Source organism: Procambarus clarkii, chromosome 27 (genome assembly GCF_040958095.1).
Source record: "Procambarus clarkii isolate CNS0578487 chromosome 27, FALCON_Pclarkii_2.0, whole genome shotgun sequence".
Lineage (NCBI taxonomy): Eukaryota > Metazoa > Arthropoda > Malacostraca > Decapoda > Cambaridae > Procambarus > Procambarus clarkii.
In genome coordinates, this window is record NC_091176.1 from 45,963,815 (window position 1) to 45,983,835 (window position 20,021).

Sequence of the window (20,021 nt, forward strand, 5' to 3'; positions counted from 1 at the left end):
ATACATACCCATTTTTAATTTATTTTGTTTGGTTTCATTTTTAAATTAAACCGGGGTTACCTTACCTTGAGGTTACCTTGAGGTGCTTCCTGGGCTTAGCGTCCCCGCGCCCCGGTCGTCGACCAGGCCTCCTGGTTGCCGGACTGATCAACCAGGCTGTTGGACGCGGCTGCTCGCAGCCTGACGTATGAGTCACAGCCTATTTGATCAGGTATCCTTTGGAGGTGCTTATCCAGTTTTCTCTTGAACACTGTGAGGGGTCGGCCAGTTATGCCCCTTATGTGTAGTGGATGCGTGTTGAACAGTCTCGGACCTCTGATGTTGATAGAGTTCTCTCTCAGAGTACCTGTTGCACCTCTGTTTTTCAACGGGGGTATTCTGCACATCCTGCCATGTCTTCTGGTCTCATGTGATGTTATTTCTGTGTGCAGGTTTGGGACCAGCCCCTCTAATATTTTCCACGTGTAAATTATTATGTACCTCTCCCGTCTGCGCTCAAGGGAGTACAGTTTTAGGCTCTTTAGTCGGTCCCAATAGTTTAGATGTTTTACTGAGTGGATTCTAGCAGTAAAGGATCTCTGCACGCTCTCCAGGTCAGCAATTTCTCCAGCTTTGAAAGGTGCTGTCATTGTGCAGCAGTACTCTACTCTAGAGAGCACAAACGTTTTGAAAAGTATCATCATCGGTATAGCATCTCTAGTGTGAAAAGTTCTTGTTATCCAACCTGTCATTTTTCTTGCAGTTGTGATGGCTACTTTATTGTGTTCTTTAAAGGTAAGGTCTTCCGACATGAGTACACCCAGATCCTTTACATTGCCTTTTCGTTCTATGTTATGATTTGCCTGAGTTTTGTACGTGGTTTCCTTTTTTATATTTTCATTTTTTCCATAGCGCATGAGCTGGAACTTATCTTCGTTAAACACCATATTATTTTCTGTAGCCCATAGAAAGACCTGATCTACATCTGACTGGAGGTTCGCCGTGTCCTCTATGTTGCCTACTCTCATGAAGATCCTAGTGTCATCTGCAAAGGATGATACAGTGCTATAGGTTGTGTTCTTGTCTATGTCCGAAATGAGGATGAGAAAAAGTACTGGAGCAAGCACAGTACCCTGGGGGACTGAGCTCTTCACGGTTGATGGGCTGGATTTTATTTTGTTGACTATTACACATTGGGTTCTGTTGGTCAGGAAATTGTAGATCCATCTGCCTATTTTTCCGGTAATTCCTTTTGAACGCATTTTATGTGCAATAACACCATGGTCACATTTATCAAAAGCTTTTGCGAAATCTGTGTAAATTACATCCGCGTTATGTTTGTCTTCCATAGCATCTAATGCCATATCATAGTGGTCCAGAAACTGCGACAGGCAAGAACGCCCTGTTCTGAAACCATGTTGTCCGGGGTTATGGAGTTGCTGTGATTCCATGTATTTTGTGATTTTACTTCTCAAAATTTACTTCTCAAAATTACTCTCAAAATTTTTTATGATGTGCGATGTTAGCGCTATTGGTCTGTAATTTTTTTGCCTCAGCCTTATTTCCTCCTTTATGAAGTGGTGCTATCTGCTGTTTTTAGTATATCAGGAATAACGCCAGTATCTAGGCTTTGTCTCCACAGAATGTGGAGGGCCTGCGATAGTGTTTTTTTACAGTTCTTTATGAATATGGAGTTCCATGAATCCGGGCCTGGTGCAGAGTGCATAGGCATACTGTTTATGGCTTCTTCAAAATCCAGTGGGGATAGGGTGACGTCTGATATATGATTTGATGTTGGTATCGTATCCATGAAAAATTCATTTGGGTTATCAATCCTTAGTGTGTTTAATGGCTCGCTGAAAACAGAGTCGTACTGCGTCCTCAGTAGCTCGCTCATTTCTTTGTTGTCATCGGTGAAAGTTCCATCTCCCTTTTGCAGGGGCCCGATACTAGATGTGGTTTTTTATCTTGATTTTGCATAGGAGAAAAAATATTTCGGATTTCTTTCTATTTCACTGATGGCCTTTTGCTCTCTTTGCCTCTCCTGGGTTTTGTATGATTCTTGTAGCTTCCATTTAATTGTTTCTATTTCTCTACCTAACCTTCTTCGCCGTTCTTGAGATAGGGTGCGACTCTCAAGTTGTTCCGCGATTCGTTTTCTTCGCCTATATAGGGAACGACGTTCCCGTTCCAATCTGCATCTCTTCCTCTTTTTTCTTAGAGGTATACGGTTTGAACATATTTCTAGTGCTACTGAGCTTATTTTTTCCAGGCACTGGTTCAGGTTTGCATTTTCTAGCTGTTCTTCCCAGTTTATTTCTGTGAAGTCCTTGTTTATTTGCTCCCAGTTTATCTGTTTATTATTGAAGTTGAATTTGCTGAAATCTCCTCCACCGGGAATCTGGACTGCTTTTGAAGGTCTACTCCCCATGGTTGTCATAACTTCAATTAAGTTGTGATCTGAGTAACAGGTATTTGTAATCATTATGTTCCTGATCAATTCATCATTATTAGTGAAAATGAGGTCCAGCGTGTTCTCCTTCCTAGTTGGTTCTACTATTTGCTGGTTTAAGGCAAACCTGTCGCACATCCGTAGCAGGTCATTTGCATGTGCCTGTTCATTTAGGCTACTTCCTGGTATTCTTTCTGATATTACTGTATTAGCCAGGTGCTTCCATTTCAGGTGCCGTAGGTTGAAGTCCCCATGCAGGATGATGTTCGAAGCTGGATTTGTGAGGTTTTCCAAGCAGTGTTCTATTTTCATTAGTTGGTCTTTAAACTGCTGAGGGTTTGCCTCCGGTGACTTATATACAAGGACAATAACTACATTTAAAATCTCTATTTTGATTATCAGCACTTCCACCATATCATTTGAGGTGTTTAGCAGCTCACTTCCACCATATCATTTGAGGTGTTTAGCAGCTCAGTACAGATGAGTGTGTCTTTGATGTAGAGGCTGACCCCACCCTGAAGCCGGTGTTTCCTCTCACATCTGAAAAGATTGTACTCTGAGATCCATATTTCACCATCATGGTAGTCCTTTGTGTGGGTTTCTGTTAGGGCTGCAAACACTGCATTTGCCTCATGAAGGAGACCATCTATAAATTGAACTTTGTTGGTTTTGCGTGTTTTTATACCCTGGATGTTGGCAAATATAAATGATGTTATCGTGTTAGTGGAAGTGCTGGAAGCCTTAATTGGTGTTAATATCTGAGGCTCTGGTAAGGAGGCCACTGTGTTTGCGTCCAGGGTGTGTTGTTTTGGAAGTGATTCGTCCAATTTTGGTAGTAGGACGTGTGTTGTCTGGTGTAGTACCTGTGTGCTTGTTGGTAATTTGAATTCCAGTCTTGTGGGTATCTCCGTTCCCCTCTGTAATCCTGTAGTGGTTCCATCTGACTGTTCCTCTCTCTTATATTTACTACTCTGTTTCTGCCTTCCTCTAAAAAAATTCCAGTAGTGTCATATTGTTCTTCCCGTCTATAACGCTCTGTACCTCTCACATGGAATTCCGGACACTGAAGATTGTAGCATTTTTTGTCCCTAATTGAAAATTGACATAATTTAGGGTGGAAGTATCTACACCCTGTTCCAAAACGGCATGTACCCTTCTCCAACATGTTCCTGCATTTTCGAGGATGCAGAAAATGGCATTTTGCTCCTAATTTTCCATAGATGCATATTCCTTTAGCGTAGAATTTGCAAATGTGTTCCGGTTTTGCGTTTTTCAAGGTATTATATCTGTGACTGTCTTGTCTACCTCTTTATTGGAGCCATCTCCATTTTTCGTCCCAATTCCTTCATCTATGCACTGTCTCACTGTTGCTCTCATCGTTTATATTATCTGGCTCTGCAATATTGCTGTTATTTTGTACCACAATAGTCTCCTCCTCCACACTACTGCTGCGGTTCTCCAAACTATCTGTTCCTGAGTTTTGGTCGTTATCCAATGTTGACTTTTCCCAGTCCGCATATATCACTGGTAGCTTGTCTGTGAATGATAATCTCTGTGACTCGGGAATGTTTTTCATCAGTTTAGTTATGTTCTCTAACATTAATCTGTCATCTTTGCAAACCCAGTAAATTCCTTGCCTTTTTATGCATCCTGGAGCTAATTCTGTACAGCCCAGGTGAAATCGTATGTTACAGATGCAGCAAGTTACGCCTGCATTACGTCTTCCCAGTACTCCCGAACACTCGCCACACCTCTCCATTGTCTGATGTTTTGTGTTGTATTTGAGATTCACTGTATGGATCACTTGTTGATGTCAGTCCTTTTAACTCTTTATAAAATTATATGTATATATAGTTATATGTTTAATATTTATAATATTATATGTATACCGTATATTAGTAATATTATGTATACCGTATATTAGTAATATTATGTATGTTATTTTGTTCAAACTTTACTGGCAGGTACTTAGCGTAGGGTAGCGAAGCTGGTCCCCGGTGAATACAGGTGACCTCTTGTTGTCCCAGGTTGATGTCACCAGTTTCCAGTTACCCGATTTATAACTACTGATGCCGCCTCTTGCCACTATTCTATATTTCTAGTATTCTATATTTATAATATTCTATGCACGATTTTCCTTCACTTCCAACTTATATGTTGTTGTGATACCTGTTCCACATCACTGTTCCACGAATCACCATTCACTATTTTTTTTTCCTAATACACGCATGTACACAAAGCCTCGTTCACTGGCTCACACGTGACTCCCGTTTATTCTCTATTTAGCACAAAGTTCTATTGATAATGACTATTTCAATTTTCCAGCGGGTCACTATGCACTTTGTTATGTCTGTAATCAGTAATCCATGGCAGTAGTCTAAGAATCCCGGTTTATGACACGATTTTAACGGAGCGCGCACGGTACGTCTTCCCCCTCCCTCGACCTCGACGTGACCTAAAGTCGGTGAGAAATAAAACAAAAATATGCTTCACAAATGTTAGGTAAGGGGTAAAAACTTCAACAACTTTTGTCATGGAATACTTAGGCCTATAATTATCACTATATGGACTATTATGGCCAATTAAAAAAGAGAGGGGGGGGGAGAAGCAAGGGGTCCAAGACCTCTTCCTGTTACACAATTTGGCTGTGTGTAACAATCAGTAAGTAATTATCAAAGAAGGCACCAAGCTGGGAAGGCTATGTAGCACCGTTTGTGTATAACAATAAACCATTTTTTTTTTTAACAAATAATGCAACTGTGAGTAAAACAAATAATGTCAGCTGTAAAAATAGTGATGCTGTTATTTAAATAAAAAATATAATGAAAGAAATATTATTGGTTTATTGTTATCCTATCTTTTTGTACTGTACAGTATATCCAAAGAAGTGAAAAATTGAGACATTGTGAGATTTTTCTCTACGCCTACCTCCCTTAAGAGGTGGACTACAAGTTTAAAGTCTGCTTACGGCAGTTAAGCATGAGTCCAGTAGAAAAAGGGAAAAGCGGGAGCAAACCGCCAGGCCTCCACCACCAAGGGAGAAAACCTGTCCACAATAGGCCGCTGGCTCCTCCTAGTTAAACAGGACGTTAAAACTAATAAAGGGTAACCGACGGGTTCGCACAATCAAATATTTATATTTGATGTGGCGCTATGAAATGGAATTCGAATTCCCAAGAACAGCCGCCTTATCAAGATCACATCAACATTTAATAATAATATGCAGAAATATGATGAAATAATATAGGTTGAAGGGTTGACATCAAAGACTGTTTTCTATAACACAACAATTTATTAATAACAAGAGACTAACTACTACATTACCGAGTTTACATTACGTTAATGTCAATCCAGTGGCACTGATAACAAACAGCTAAATAGCAACCCTTGCTGTGAGGCTGCATACTGAACTAACTGTGAACACAGGTGTGCTCACTGATGACTGCAATATTGCAAAACAAAGGAAAATATCACAGACTAAGTTTCACCACAGCGAATGGTTACGTTATTGTACATCAAGTGGCATTTGCAACACAGCTATTCAACAGCCCCTCGAGAAGTGACAGCAGGCTCCATCTTGCTGACACTTCGGGCTGACAACATGAACTAACTGAACAAATGAAGGATCCACTGAAGACAAAGACACAAGCAGGCAATCAATAGTGTCTCGGTTTCCCTGACAGCTACTATAATCACAAACTTAGGGGTCCTCCCGCCCCCCAGGAGAGACCCACGAAACTAGGCGGAAGTCTACAGTGACTCCCCCCTATCACAACCCAGTGTGAACACTCTTTGCAACTCCCAATAAGAAGTTGTCCTGTTGTAACCCGATACACAGACAGGCAAGGCGGGATTCTGGGACACAGCTCCACAGATCCCTAGATGACTCTACTCTCGTCACCAGACGACAACCAAAAGAAATTGCCTGAAGTGATTAATTACGTTAATTGGCTGACCGCAGCAGTCAGCAACAAAGTACTACGGTAATCACAAACAATGTTCAAATACTCCGTGTAAACAACAACATCAACACCTGGTGAATTCACTAAGTGGCGATTACTAATTATCTTTAATTAGCTACGAGTGCTTAATCATTCTGTCCGCAGACAGAGCTGATCAGTCCAACGAATTACGGAAGCTTAATTACAGCGCAATTGACTCCGATCATAACAGACCGTCAACCCCTTACGTTAATCACTCAATTAACGACAGCTCGTTAAATCATTAACACTACGTTAGTCTTCACTTGACAATTCCTCCACTGCGTGAAGTTCAATGTGACTGTTGCCTTTACACGTCCCTACGCTAATCATTAACACTTGTCTCTCTCTTGTTAACAATAACTCAACATATTACACCACACTTGACTCCTTGCAAGTATTCAGTGAGTAATTCTCAATTAAGGTCAAACGGACCACTAATTACATCCCCATTGAGTTACGTTAACTAAGCCTACCCTAACTTGGTAGCTTCTCCACAGTCTGTGTCAAAAATTTACTAGTGAGTGTTAATTACCTTAATTAGGGAACTAATTACTTGAGCCATTAACTAACGGTCACCAGGACCGATAATTAATCATCCAGAAATACATCTCACTCCGCACTGCCTAAGCAGGTCTCATCAAACACTGTGGATTCACGGGAAAGGAGTTAATTACCCTAATTAACAAGATGTGCCAATAATCCACTGTCCTCAGACAGGATATGATTAATACAACGATTTATGCTAGCTCCATGACCTCGCTTTACCGAGTACCGGAGCTCTCCAATGCTAATTACTCCACTAATTAACATGAACCACTAATTGCTATAACCCCTGAAAGGTAATTAGTCTCGAGCATATTACGTTAACACAAGTACTGACAGACTCTGACAGATCCTCTCCCACTACGTGAATTCATGATGAGAAGGCTAATTATATAATTAGCTAGAGTGGTCAATTAATTGTCACATGGACAATTAATTGCTCCCGAGACGTATCTCATTCTAGCTCAACACTGTTCTCTCTTATAACAGCCCCCACTCACTCCACAATACTAAGTGTGCACCCCTTATCCAGTTAATTACCCCTTACTTAATTAACTCACTGAATCCTTAAGTCCTCAACACAACTTAAAGAAACAAGGTAACCCCAGCGTTACATAGGTCACACTATAATGGCATGCAACATCATAACAGCACTACCCACATATGGTTGCGGCTACTGCAACTCGCTAATTACTGTGCCCACACAATAAAAACACACGGTTGTGCAACACACACAAGTATACTAATATTACTGCCCCTCCCCCTCTTTTACTTTTGTACCTGATTGCACAGGAATACTGTGAACACACACATACCTCAGCCAGGCAATTAACCCATCAATTGCCTGCTCTCAATAAGTACTGTGAATTCTCCTGAATAATCCTAGAGGTCCCTTAAACCCTCAACACAGTTCCTGGGGCAATAATATTGTATAAACTGAAACAACACTGCACAAACCTGCAACATAATGATGCCGTCAGCATACCCCACATGCTAATGACATCATTAGGCAATCAGTCAGCAATCACACCTACTGACTTACCACACAACACAGTACATAGCATGCAAATGAACACATAGAAATGGCATTCACATAATCAATGAAAATTATATCACCAAGTAGTGTGCAACTACCTACACAGACTTCAGGAGTTCCCACTGACATCCCTGCCTACCTCTAATGATTATAATTTTACGGTACTCTATGCATTAATCCAGCCTGAACGATTATAAGAATCGACAGGCTGGATCACTTATATGGTAAATCTCTACACTGACTGGTCACATACTCTAGTCAATCTACACACTTATATAAATATATATATATATATATATATATATAACTACTTGTGTGGTACCGTGTACAACATCCATCTCCAGGTACATCCCAACCAGTCACCTGGACGACAGTACAGACAGCTGTCTCTCAGCTGCTTCCTCACTGTAACAACTTTTATTGTACTCACGGCTCCTTAAATCCTCAACAATCCTTTCCCTGGTCACTACCTCTCTGGCTGTAAACACTTAGCTCGCTCCTCGTGTAAGGTGTGGCCCTAGAATGTCCAGGGAAGGTGGCCAAAACATGTGGCCAAGGCATGTGGCCACAGCGCCCCTCCCGAGCTGAGAGAGGGGGGTTGGGTGGCCTGGGGTGGCCGGCGTGCTGGTGGCCTGGGTGGACACGGGTAGCGCATGACGTCATAACACCCCACCGGCCGGGCTGGCAGGCGGGGTGGTGTTTGGCCTGGGTGGGTGGCCTCCACCCGCGGGCGGGCGTGCACATGGGTGCCGCCCACAGGAGTACCCACGTGGCTGGGGAATCTCAACCCCATCACTCTAGAACCTGCCTTGTTCTACACTGGGGTGACAATGGCCGGCGGCGTCCCCATACTGACGCAGCCTGGCGGAATGCAAAGTCCAACATGGGCCTGTAATATCACACTCGCTTACACTGCCCAACACCAATTGTCCATTGCCACTAGACAGGATAATCGATCCACCTGTTACACCATGAGGCTCCAGCTGCCCCATTGGTGAACACAGTCAACTGTTTCTCTAGCCTTATTACTGTTTCTTCCGTAAATCCTTGGCCCCAATTCACCTAATTGGGCCTTGACACAACCAGGGATAGCAGGGGTGCCATCCCTGCTAGTTAACACGGTAGCGTCCGCGATTAACAGGGTGGAGGGGGAAAACGCCCCCCCCCCTCCTCCACCCAGACACGTCCTAGTCCACCTGCTACCCTGCTCAGACTGAAGATTTGGCGGGCTAAGGGAACTCAAGATGCCCATACCTCCTTACTACCATGCCTAGACCAATCAGCACTAAGCCGGCACTGTTCCTCGTGCCGGACCCACTCATAGCTCTTCGCGCCAAAACTAGGCTTGGACCACACGTGCCGGGCCCAATCACCTCTCTCTGTCACCCTCGGCGTCCTGTGACGTCACAAGGAGGGTGAGGCCTACCCCACTGCCCCTCCCCTCCCCCTGTAAAACCATTGGGAGAGTCAAGTACCTCCCTACACCACTCCACTCTCAACTCCCATCCTTTTTCACAGAAACAGGAAAATCTCTGTAATTCTCTCTACAGAGCAATCACATACTTCTAACTACTCTCAAGTGATAGTTTGTAACACAAGCTTTCATTGAACACCCAACAAGCATATGTTATTTTGAAAGCTTCAGTTTCTAGAGTGCCTAGCCTAATCTAGAAACTAGGAAAAACTAGCTTAGGGATCTAGATCCTTCACAGACATAATGCACAATTTAATGAATGATTCAAAAGAAATATGACTATTACATATCAACATGAGATCTTAATGACCCATGGTTAACATTAATTAATTAGGATAATACTGGTAATAATACAAACTATAATTTAAAATCTTAATTACTCAATTTTTTTATTAAGAAGCTTAGGTATACACAGCAATGTGCTGCTACCCTATTCTATATGGAAGATTACACAGTGTAGATAAAAAACTATCTATAAATTCATCTGATACTCTCATCTCACAGGATGATTAGGCATACATGGAATCAAGAGAGAAAATACCTGCCTCAATACAAAAAACAAATGAACTCTGACTAAACAACAACTTCACGATTTTCACAAGAGGTAAGCACTGAATCATGGAAACATTATATTATAATTACTCTTACTAGTTTCTACATAACTCCTCTCAAACAATGTATTTTTTTAACATGCTTAGGTATACACAGCAATGTGCTGCTTTCCTATTCTGTATGAAAGACCAAACAGTGTGGACAAAAAAAAAACAGCTACAAGCTCATCAAACATCCCCCACCTCACAGGAAGGCTAGTCATACATGGAATCAGGAGGGAACAAGAAATATAAGGCTGATCTATTAGCCTCCACTGGCAAAATCTGGGTGCAGCACAAAAATATCTTCCAATAGTCCTGAGTGTATGAAGTAATTACAGAGCCTAAAGTACCTTATACCATTTGGTCTGAAGTCCCTGATAACAGGGCAATCACAGAAATAGTGATGGAGAGTATGTCCTCTCAAGTACGACTGAAAACAGATGTTTTTTTGCAAAGAGGGTTATAAACCCATGGAACCACCTATACCCGCTGAAGCCGTAAATGCCAAAATAATGCTGAAAAATATCATTAAGACAATTGGCGGGCCCTTTAACAAGCCGCCGGGATTCTGTCCATTTACCCAAGGGCCACTAGATAATTAATGGCCCTTGAGTAAATTCAGGTAAATATATACAATAATTGTCAGTGCATCTTCCGATCGACAAGGAAAGCTACACAGTATCTCTTAGAATTACATAGGTAAATAAAAAATGTAACATATTTGTTTACTACAAGGTCGATGCTGGCTGTAGAAGTTGAAAAAACATAGTTTTACTTCAAAATATACTAATTTTATAAGAAAATTCGACGTAAATAGGTGGCAGGTGAGCTCCGATAAGCCAGCATCGTGATTGGCTAAATCATCAAGATGAAGAATGTTGCCTGCTCTCTGATTGGCCAAACGAATAGCCCTAGTGACATCTAGCATGACTTCTTGAGAGTTGCTAATAACTTCGTAAGTACGGCTTTCTGAATTGCATGTAGTCGCGTTCTTAGCCGTTACTTATGAACCTTCGTAGCACACCTACTTACGAAGAAATACATGGAGCTTCGTGAATCTAGGTCCAGCTAATTTGTAAAGTTGGGTATGGTCTTTACTTAGCCCGGCTTCTGTTAAAATAATGAACGATAGTTTAGTACCAAGGGTTGTGAGTAAAGCATTTATATCATTAAAATGTTTACCAAGTGATCTAACATTTTGGTTGAAAACTGATGTGTTATTTTGGTGTTTGTTTTTTGCCTGGTGTGCTGTGTAATACCTGCAGTAGTGATGATCTGTATGGGGTTTTTTATAAATTTGTGACAGTTGATTTTGTTCATGATCAATATCAGCTTGCATGTGGATGCAATGTAGTCAAGGTACAATAAGGTATGCAATTACAGAGCAGTAAAATACTAAATCAACTAAATATGTAAAACAATTATGATAAAAAAGGAAAGGAAACAAGAAAAACAAAAGTAAATAAATGTAAATGAAAATTAACGTATAATAGAAGCAAATAAAGTATAATGAAGATTACTGAATTGAGGCAGTAACAGCAAATGACAATACATTTCTATATTTAATTTTTTATATTTCATACACTTTCTATATTTTGTTTGTCAATAAATCCTCCAATCAAATTAATCTAATAATAAACAATATCCAAATTAGTAACAAAGTAGATGGAAAATTCCTTGGCATTCTCATTGACCACAAGCTGAATTTCCAGGGGACACATTCTAAATATATAAAAAAAAAGTTTCTAAAACTGTTGGCATCCTTTCTAAGATCAGATATTATGTACCTCGCTCTGCCCTGGTGACGCTCTATTACTCTTTCATCTATCCTTATCTCAATTATGGTATTTGTGCTTGGGGTTCTACTACACAAAATCATTTACGTCCTCTAATTATTCAACACAAAGCTGCTATTAGAACAATATCTAACTCTGGCTCCAGACAGCACTCAGTACCCTTACTCAAATCTTTGAATATGTTAGATATTAAGTCACTGCACATCCTCTCATGCATACTCTATATATTTAAAACTCTGAACTGCAATGTCAATCCTGACCTTAGAAGCTTCCTAGAAGGTTGTAACAAAACCCATGTGCATCACACCAGAAACAAATACCTATTTGATATTCCAAGAGTGCGACTTAACCAAACTAGAAATGCTCTACAAATCAAGGGACCCAGAATGTGGAATGGTCTCACTAATCCTGTCATAGGCTGTACGTTCAAAGAGCTTGCAGACACAACTCGTGAGGGCAATAGGGCGGAAGTCCTTGGGGGATGACCCGAGAGACCCTGGTTTCCGAACAGGGAGGACAACAGCATCGAGCCAGTCTTCAGGGACTGACGACGACTCCCAGACCCGATTGTACAGACTCAGTAAATACCGAGACGTGCATGGAGGAAGATGGCGAAGCATTTCATAATGAATGCCATTGGAGCCCGCTGCCGTAGAACCACAAAGGGCTAGGGCAGATTGAAGTTCAGAGAGAGAGAAGGGATCATTATAGGGAAGGTGAAGCCAAGTAGAGAAATTTAAAGGACGAGATTCAAGGAGAGGCTTACGAAGAAGGAAGGATTGGGGGAGATAAGAACCAGAACTAACAGAGGAAAAATGGGAATCCAGTTCGGTCGCAACCTGCAACGGGTCCTCCACAAGAGCACCATGGAGGCGAAAGACCGGTGAGACATCGGGAACGAACTTACCCGCAATCTTGCGGATACGCTTCCAGACCAATGGAAGAGGAGTTTCGGACGTAACGGTGGAGACATAAAACGCCCAGCAAGCACGTTTAGCCGCACGGATGGTCCTAAGAGCCACCGCACTCGCCTTCCGAAACAAAAGAAAAGACTCAACCGTCTGCCGGCGGCGATGTCTCTTCCAGGCTGCACGCTTACAGCGGACAGCCCGAGCACAGTCCAAACTCCACCAGGGAACGCACTTCTGCATTCCCCAAGAGGAAGAGCAAGGAGTAGAGTGGAGGGCAGCGTCAAAGACAGTGTCATGAAAAAGAAGGAGGGCGCGAGGGAGAGGTAAAACGGAGAGGTCGGAAATAGTAGCACGGAGAGTAAAGAGGCGCCAGTCAGCCTCGGCAAACCGCCACCAAGGTAAGGAGAGAGGAGGGCGAAAGGAGAAAAAAGTGACAAGGATAGGAAAATGGTCACTGCCATGGAGGTCATCAAGGACTCGCCACCCGAAATCTAAGGAAAGGAATGACGAGCACAGAGAAAGATCGAGACAAGAAAGGGAGCAAGTCCGAGAGTCCAAATGAGTGGGCTCACCAGAATTAAGAAGGGACAGGGAAGAAGAGAGGATGAAAGGTTCAAGGAGGCGATCCAGGTGTTTGTCAGCACATAACCCCAAAGGGCATGACGACAGTTGAAATCACCCAGCAGGAGCATAGGCTCCGGCAAGGAGTCTAGGGGGTGTTTAAGATCGGGAAGAGAAAGTGGGACAGTGGGGGGGGAGATAAATGGAACAAACAGTGTACCATCTACACACAAAGACACGGGCGGCAAAACAGTGGAGAGGCGAGGAAAAAAGTAAGGGGACAAAGGGAACATCGGAACGAATCAAGAGAGCAGAAGAATTATGGACGGGGAGAGAAAAGAATAGCCACGGAAGCGACCAGGACGAGAACCAAGCATCGGCTCCTGGAGACAGACACAAAAGGGCGAAACTGTGAAATGAGAAGTTGGAGGTCAAGGAAATTGGCGTAAAATCCACGGATGTTCCACTAAAGAAAAGACATCAGCAAAGAGAGAGAGGAGGGCAACAGAGAGCAAAGAAGAAACAAAGGTGAAGAAGGAACACAGCGCACTAAAAAAGCAGAGTCAGGATCAGGGTCAACGAAGTCAGGGTTAGGGGGCATGGGTAAACTGAGTAAAGGAGGGAAAGAAGGGAGAGGACAGACCAGAGGTGGACGAGCAGGGTCTGGAGGAGGAGAGGCAGAAAGAGGGGAGCACACCTCAGCAAGGCAGTAACCGAGATGGAACCAGGGGCTAAAGAAACCCCTACAGTAGGAACAGGGGCTCCACCACCGAAGCAGGAGGGGAAGGGACGATAGAATCAGAGATAGGGGGTAAAGAAGAAAGCAAAGCCTTCTTACCGACAAGGGAGGAGGAAGGAGAGGAGCCATGTTTCCGCTTCTGACTCAAAGATATGGGCGTCCCAGCAGCAATGTACTGGGCAACAGACTCCAGCGTCTCGATAGGAGAAGAGGAGCGAGAGCGAACAACACAACCATCAGGAGAGCGATGGACGTCGGCCCGCACAGTCAGGCGGCGTGGAGAGCCAAGAGACGGAAGAGAATGACGGGAAGGAGGACCAGAGGGAGAGGAGAAAGAAGACACAGGAGACGTGACAGACTGGGTAGAAAGAAGGGGAGCCCTAGACAGAGAACCAGGAGGGGGACCCTTCGGAACAGAATGGGGGGACAGGGGAGGTGATGGTGGGCGTGTCCGGGTCTAAGGCTCGGAAACAGTTGTGAGACTGAGGAAGGTGGGAAGAACGAGGAGAGGAAGAGCGCAACACGCGAGCATAGGAGACACCAGCGAAAGAGGGGAGACGATGAACCTGGCGCCGAGCCTCAGGAAAAGACAAACGGTCCCGATGCTTCAAGTTGAGGACGGCCGCCTCAAGTTTGTAACGAATACACACGAGGGAGAAGGTAGGGTGGGCCTCACCGTAATTGAGGCAGAGGGCCTGGGGAGAAGTGCACTCCAACTTAGTGACCCTCGCCTCCACACAGGGGACAGAGAGAGACAGGACTAGAGCATTTGAGGGCACCATGCCCAAACCTCCAGCACTTACCGCAGAGCCTCGGAGATGGAATATATTCCTGAACGGAGCACCTGGCACCAGCAAGAATGACAGAGGGCGGAAGGGTCCTACCATCAAAGATAACCTTTACAACCCGAAGGGGCAGACGGCGATGACCACGAGGGGGACGAGTAAACGTATCCACCTGGAGGATAGAATGACCCTGGGCCTCAAGGATATGCTTGATATCCTCGTGGCAGTCCTTGAGATCCCTAACACCGGTCGCAACATGGTGTTGGAGGAGAACAGTGCCAACACTGGCATTCAACCGAGCGTTCTTAGAGACCCGAACAGGGGTCTCGCCAAGGCAGGATAACGCGGCCAAGTGGGCGGCCACATCCTGAGAAGGAGCAGCAACGACATGGATACCAAGACGAGTGGGGTTGAAGGTGACAGAGGCATCCACGGAATCGACAAGATGCCTATGAAGGGAAAAATCGTCAGGAGGAGTTCAATCCAAAGGTAGGAGGTCAAAGTACTTAGTCCATGTAGCAGGACCAAACAAAGCATGGAACGAAGTAGGATGGGAAGGGAGCATACGAGAGCGGCCGTGGCGGGGACGGCGACGAGAACCCTTAGAGAGAGACGGGTCGAAAGGTGCAGTAGTCACAAGAAGAGATGGAGCCGTGCAAGGGAACGAGACAGTCACCACAGCAGGCTTGGGGCTCGACCCAACCACAGAGGAGGGAAAGGAGCAGGGAGGAAGAGTCCGGTCTGGGCCTAAACCGGGTCCTGTAGCGGGAGCTACAAATCCTGGTCTTCCAGGACGGTTCGACTCAGGGGCCAGATCGCCCACCCTATGAGCCTGGGTTAGAGAAGTCAAGTCGTCAACCATACAGCAAACCAATATATAAGGGATGGGTCCTGAACCAAGGGATACGACCTACCAGGGCAGCCAGGGAGGCCGAGCGCGGGCCAGTGCAGGAAGGGTGTGTCATCCCCAGCGGTGCTCCCCCTTTTCAACAAGGGAGTCCTACTACTTCGTTCATTCTCCCACACTGGTGCTAAGACCCCAGTCTCCCTATTGCGCTAGCCTGGACACCCAATCATCCACTCAGGGCGGCCTCTCACAGGCGACCCCTCCAGCGGGTGGTCCGATGGCTCACAAGGCCCCTACATGGTGCCCTTCAGCACGTACACCACCCAAAGAGGGGGCAGGAGAGGGGCACAGGCAACCCACACCGGTCCCAAGGAGGTGTACGTGAGCCCCTCACCACGGAGGGGTGGCTAACATAAGGTTCCTTTAGAAACTTGTGTAAGGAATCTTTCAGAACTTTGTATACCACCTATGTCAGACCAATCCTGGAGTATGTGGGCTCCAGCATGGAGTCCATTTCCTGTCAATCATGAAACTAAACTGGAAAAAGTTCAAAGGTTTCCCACCAGACTAGTATCCGAACGATACGGGCACCTGTACCCGAGGGGGATGTGCTACGAGGAGAGACTACTGGAATTAAACCTCGTCACTGGGAGACAGAAGAGTTAGAGCGGACATGATCACCACATGAAAGATTCTCACGAATTGATAGGGTAAATTAAGACAGACTATTTACCACAATGGGCACACGAACTAGAGGACACAGGTGGAAATTGAGTGCCCAAATGAGCCATAGAGACGTTAGAATTTAATTTTTTCAGTGTCAGTAGTAGACAAATGGAATGCATTAGGCAGTGATGTGGTGAAGGCTGACAACATACACAGCTTCAAGTGTAGATATGATAGTCCAGTATGCTCCGGAACCTGTACATTAGTTGATTGACAGTTGAAAGGCGGGGCCAAAGAACCAGAGTTCAACGCCAGCAAGTACAATTAGGTAAGTACACTCTCGCGCTCTCTCAAAAATTCTAAACCGCCACCATTGACATTTGGTTACATATCAAGAGCCAATCCAAACAGCTAGACCACATGAATGGTCAATATGGTTACATTTATGTCACATACTTATTCAGTCGCTTGATGAACTTGAGCCACAATAACAAAATTAAATGTGGTATTATATATTTGTTTTGAACTATTTATATGTTATACTAGAGCCTGGGTGAAGCGGTGGCGTGTGTGGTGCAGTAGGACGGGGAAGGGGGAAAGTTGCAGGGGCATGGAGGACTCCAGAATGCTACACCTCAACAGGGACGCAAGTTTGCTGAAGTCTTCCTACTCGTCCCCTCCGGAGCACAGAAAAGACGTTTGGAATGGGCACATTCATTGCTATAACTATTTTCATCTCTTACATAATTTGCAAAAAATCACATTTCAAAAGATTAACCTTACTCAACAGCCCTGGGTGATGCACCTGAGCAGCTATTTCAGAGTGCAAGGTCAGCACACAAAGGTGTGCCAGTTAATACCATCATCTCAACCAAGACTTGTGTGTCAGGGCAGCACAAGAGCACCTCAAAGGGTGAATGTTATCACCACCTTTAAGTGGTGTGAGGTAGGAGAGGGGAGAAGGCTTCAACACCTTGCCTGCTCAACATCCACTGGACACAGCTCCTTCTATTTATAGCTCCTTCAGGTCTATTGGTTACACTTACAACTAAGGCTTGCCTAATAACTACATCTTTTCCATAAAATTTCTTCAATCTAGATTCGTTTGCACAAAATTCAGTGAAGAAAATGTACTGAAAGAAAAGAAAGGAAGAGAAAGTTTCACAAAAGTTACAGATTTGAATAACACCTCTTTTTGTATTTTCTTAACTTTGGAAGTGCCTTAACTCCAGATAGTGTTGGGGCAACAGCAATCACAGAAAATATCAAAATTTCATATTTCTGGTACTGCTGTGGCTACCCCCACCAACGTCAGGGCCTAAACTAAGAAAGCGAGTTAACTCCCTCTCATTTTGAGACTTGAGTGAACGTGGCAATATTGAGAGCTGTGCCAGTGTACCACAAACTGGCCTTGGGGTTGTGCTTCTGGCACAGCCATCAAGAATTTCCATCTACACCATTCACTGTCTAGCTTCAGCAGTGCCGCTGTGCTGTCTACCGCAACACACGTTGGAGTAACAGGCTGGAGTTGAGCTTCCAGTCCTGGCCTCTAATTTCCTTGCAATAGCACGCTTCGTTTCAGAGTTCCGATGCATGTTGACTTTTCTTGTCAACTCACATGGGCAGAAGCTGCTAGTTACAACTACACCATTTTGTTTTTCATTACTGGTGACACAAAAAAATCTAGCAGTCATTTTAAATGTACATATTTTTTCAATACACATTGTTGATGGACACAATTATTTGTCAGGTATATGTGGTCCTTATTAACATAAGTCTTACCAAATAAACCTATATTCTTTCAACAGTCTCTATGTTAGCTACATCATCTAGCTGTACAGTACACTATTCCCTCGCCCAATTACTTTAAAAAACTAGCAAGAATCCTCGTGAAACTCTGCAGACTAAATACTAATCTTTAGAATAAATCCATTCTCAGTCCCTTTTCTCCCACCACTTTAAAACTTCCACACAACTTGCTCTTCACTGTCACTTTAGCCCAGAAAAAGAACTAAGAAGCCAGTACGCACAAGTGTGGACTGCATGGGTTGCCAACACTACCCGCTGTGTGAGTGGCTGCTGTGTAAGCACACACATTAGGAACATCTCAACCCTCCACCATTCCAGCTGCCTGGCACAGCCATCACTGCGTTAATTAGACCTTTACCGGAGGTGTTTGTGACTGAATGCACCTCTACTTCTCTACCTCTCAAATGATTAACCTATGAAGGATAGTTAGAGATGGCCTGGTAGGGAAATTACTAGGCCTAGGCGCTCGAACACAGTCGTCTGACTGCAGGACGCATGCAGCTAGAAGCGCGAGCTTTTGGAGTCTGTTGTCGACTGGGAGGCAGTATGGCGACATGGCCTGGTGATCTGTGGCCTTGGTACTTATAAGTTGTTTTGTCCTATAAACTAGGTAATAGGCTTTTTCAATGTGCTTGTACATGAAGTGTAATTGCCATTCAGTTTAGTATTCACCAGTAGAGTGGGAGATTCTTATTAGGGTGTTTTATAGATAGCTTGGTGCACAAGAAACTGCATACATCCTGAGCAAGTCAAGTGGTGTTCATGGAGTGTATGATTGTAGTGGAGCTCATTTTATCTTGTATATTACTGGAGATTTGTGTAGTCATTGTTTTAAGATTACCCCAGTTTTCTGTGCATTAGTACAGAGCTGGGGATTTTTATTGGGTGACTAGTTACTCTCAAATTTAATCGCATCGCTCTCCATAACATATTTTATGGCAAGCTAGGATTAATGCCAAGGCTTCCTTTTCCACCACTGAATAGTTTCTCTGGGGTTTATCAAACTTCCTGGAAAAAATACTGTCGATCATCCAGTGTATCTCTCACTTTTTTAAATAATACTGCCCCCCCCCCCCGCACCTTAATCAGACACATCAATATACAGGATATATGGCTGAACTGCCTGAAAGCTGGGAGCCTGACAGTGGAGTGGACAACGCTTTGGATTCGTAGTCCTGAGGGTCCGCGTTCGGTCCCCAGTGGAGGCAGAGACAAATGGGCAAATAAATTATTTCTCTGATGCTCCTGTTCACCTAGCAGTAAATAGGTACCTGGGAGTTACAGCTGCTACGGGCTGCTTCCTGGTGATGTGTAACAAAGAGGATGCGTTCTGTCCCTGAGGGGGACCCTCAGGGACAGAACGGAGGGAAACGGGGGAGGTGGTGGTGGGCGTGTCCGGGTCTAAGGCTAGGAAACGGTTGTAAGACTGAGGAAGGCAGAATGAACGAGGAGAGGAAGAGCGCACCACGCGAGCATAGGAGACACCAGCGAAAGAGGGCAGACAATGAACTTGACGCTGAGCCTCAGGAAATAACAAACTGTCTCGGTTTAAGTTGAGGACAGCCGCCTCAAGTTTGTAACGTATACACGTGCGGGAGAAGGTAGGGTGGGCCTCGCTGCAATTGAGGCAGCGGGCCTGGGGAGAAGTGCACTCCAACTTAGTGCCCCTCGTCTCCACACATGGGGCAGAGAGAAACAGGACTAGACCATTTGAGGGCACTATGCCCAAACCTCCAACACTTGTTGCAGAGCCGAGGAGATGGAATATACTCCTGGACAGAGCATCTGGCACCAGCAAGAATGACAGAGGACGGAAGGGTCCTACCATCAAAGGTAATCTTCACAAC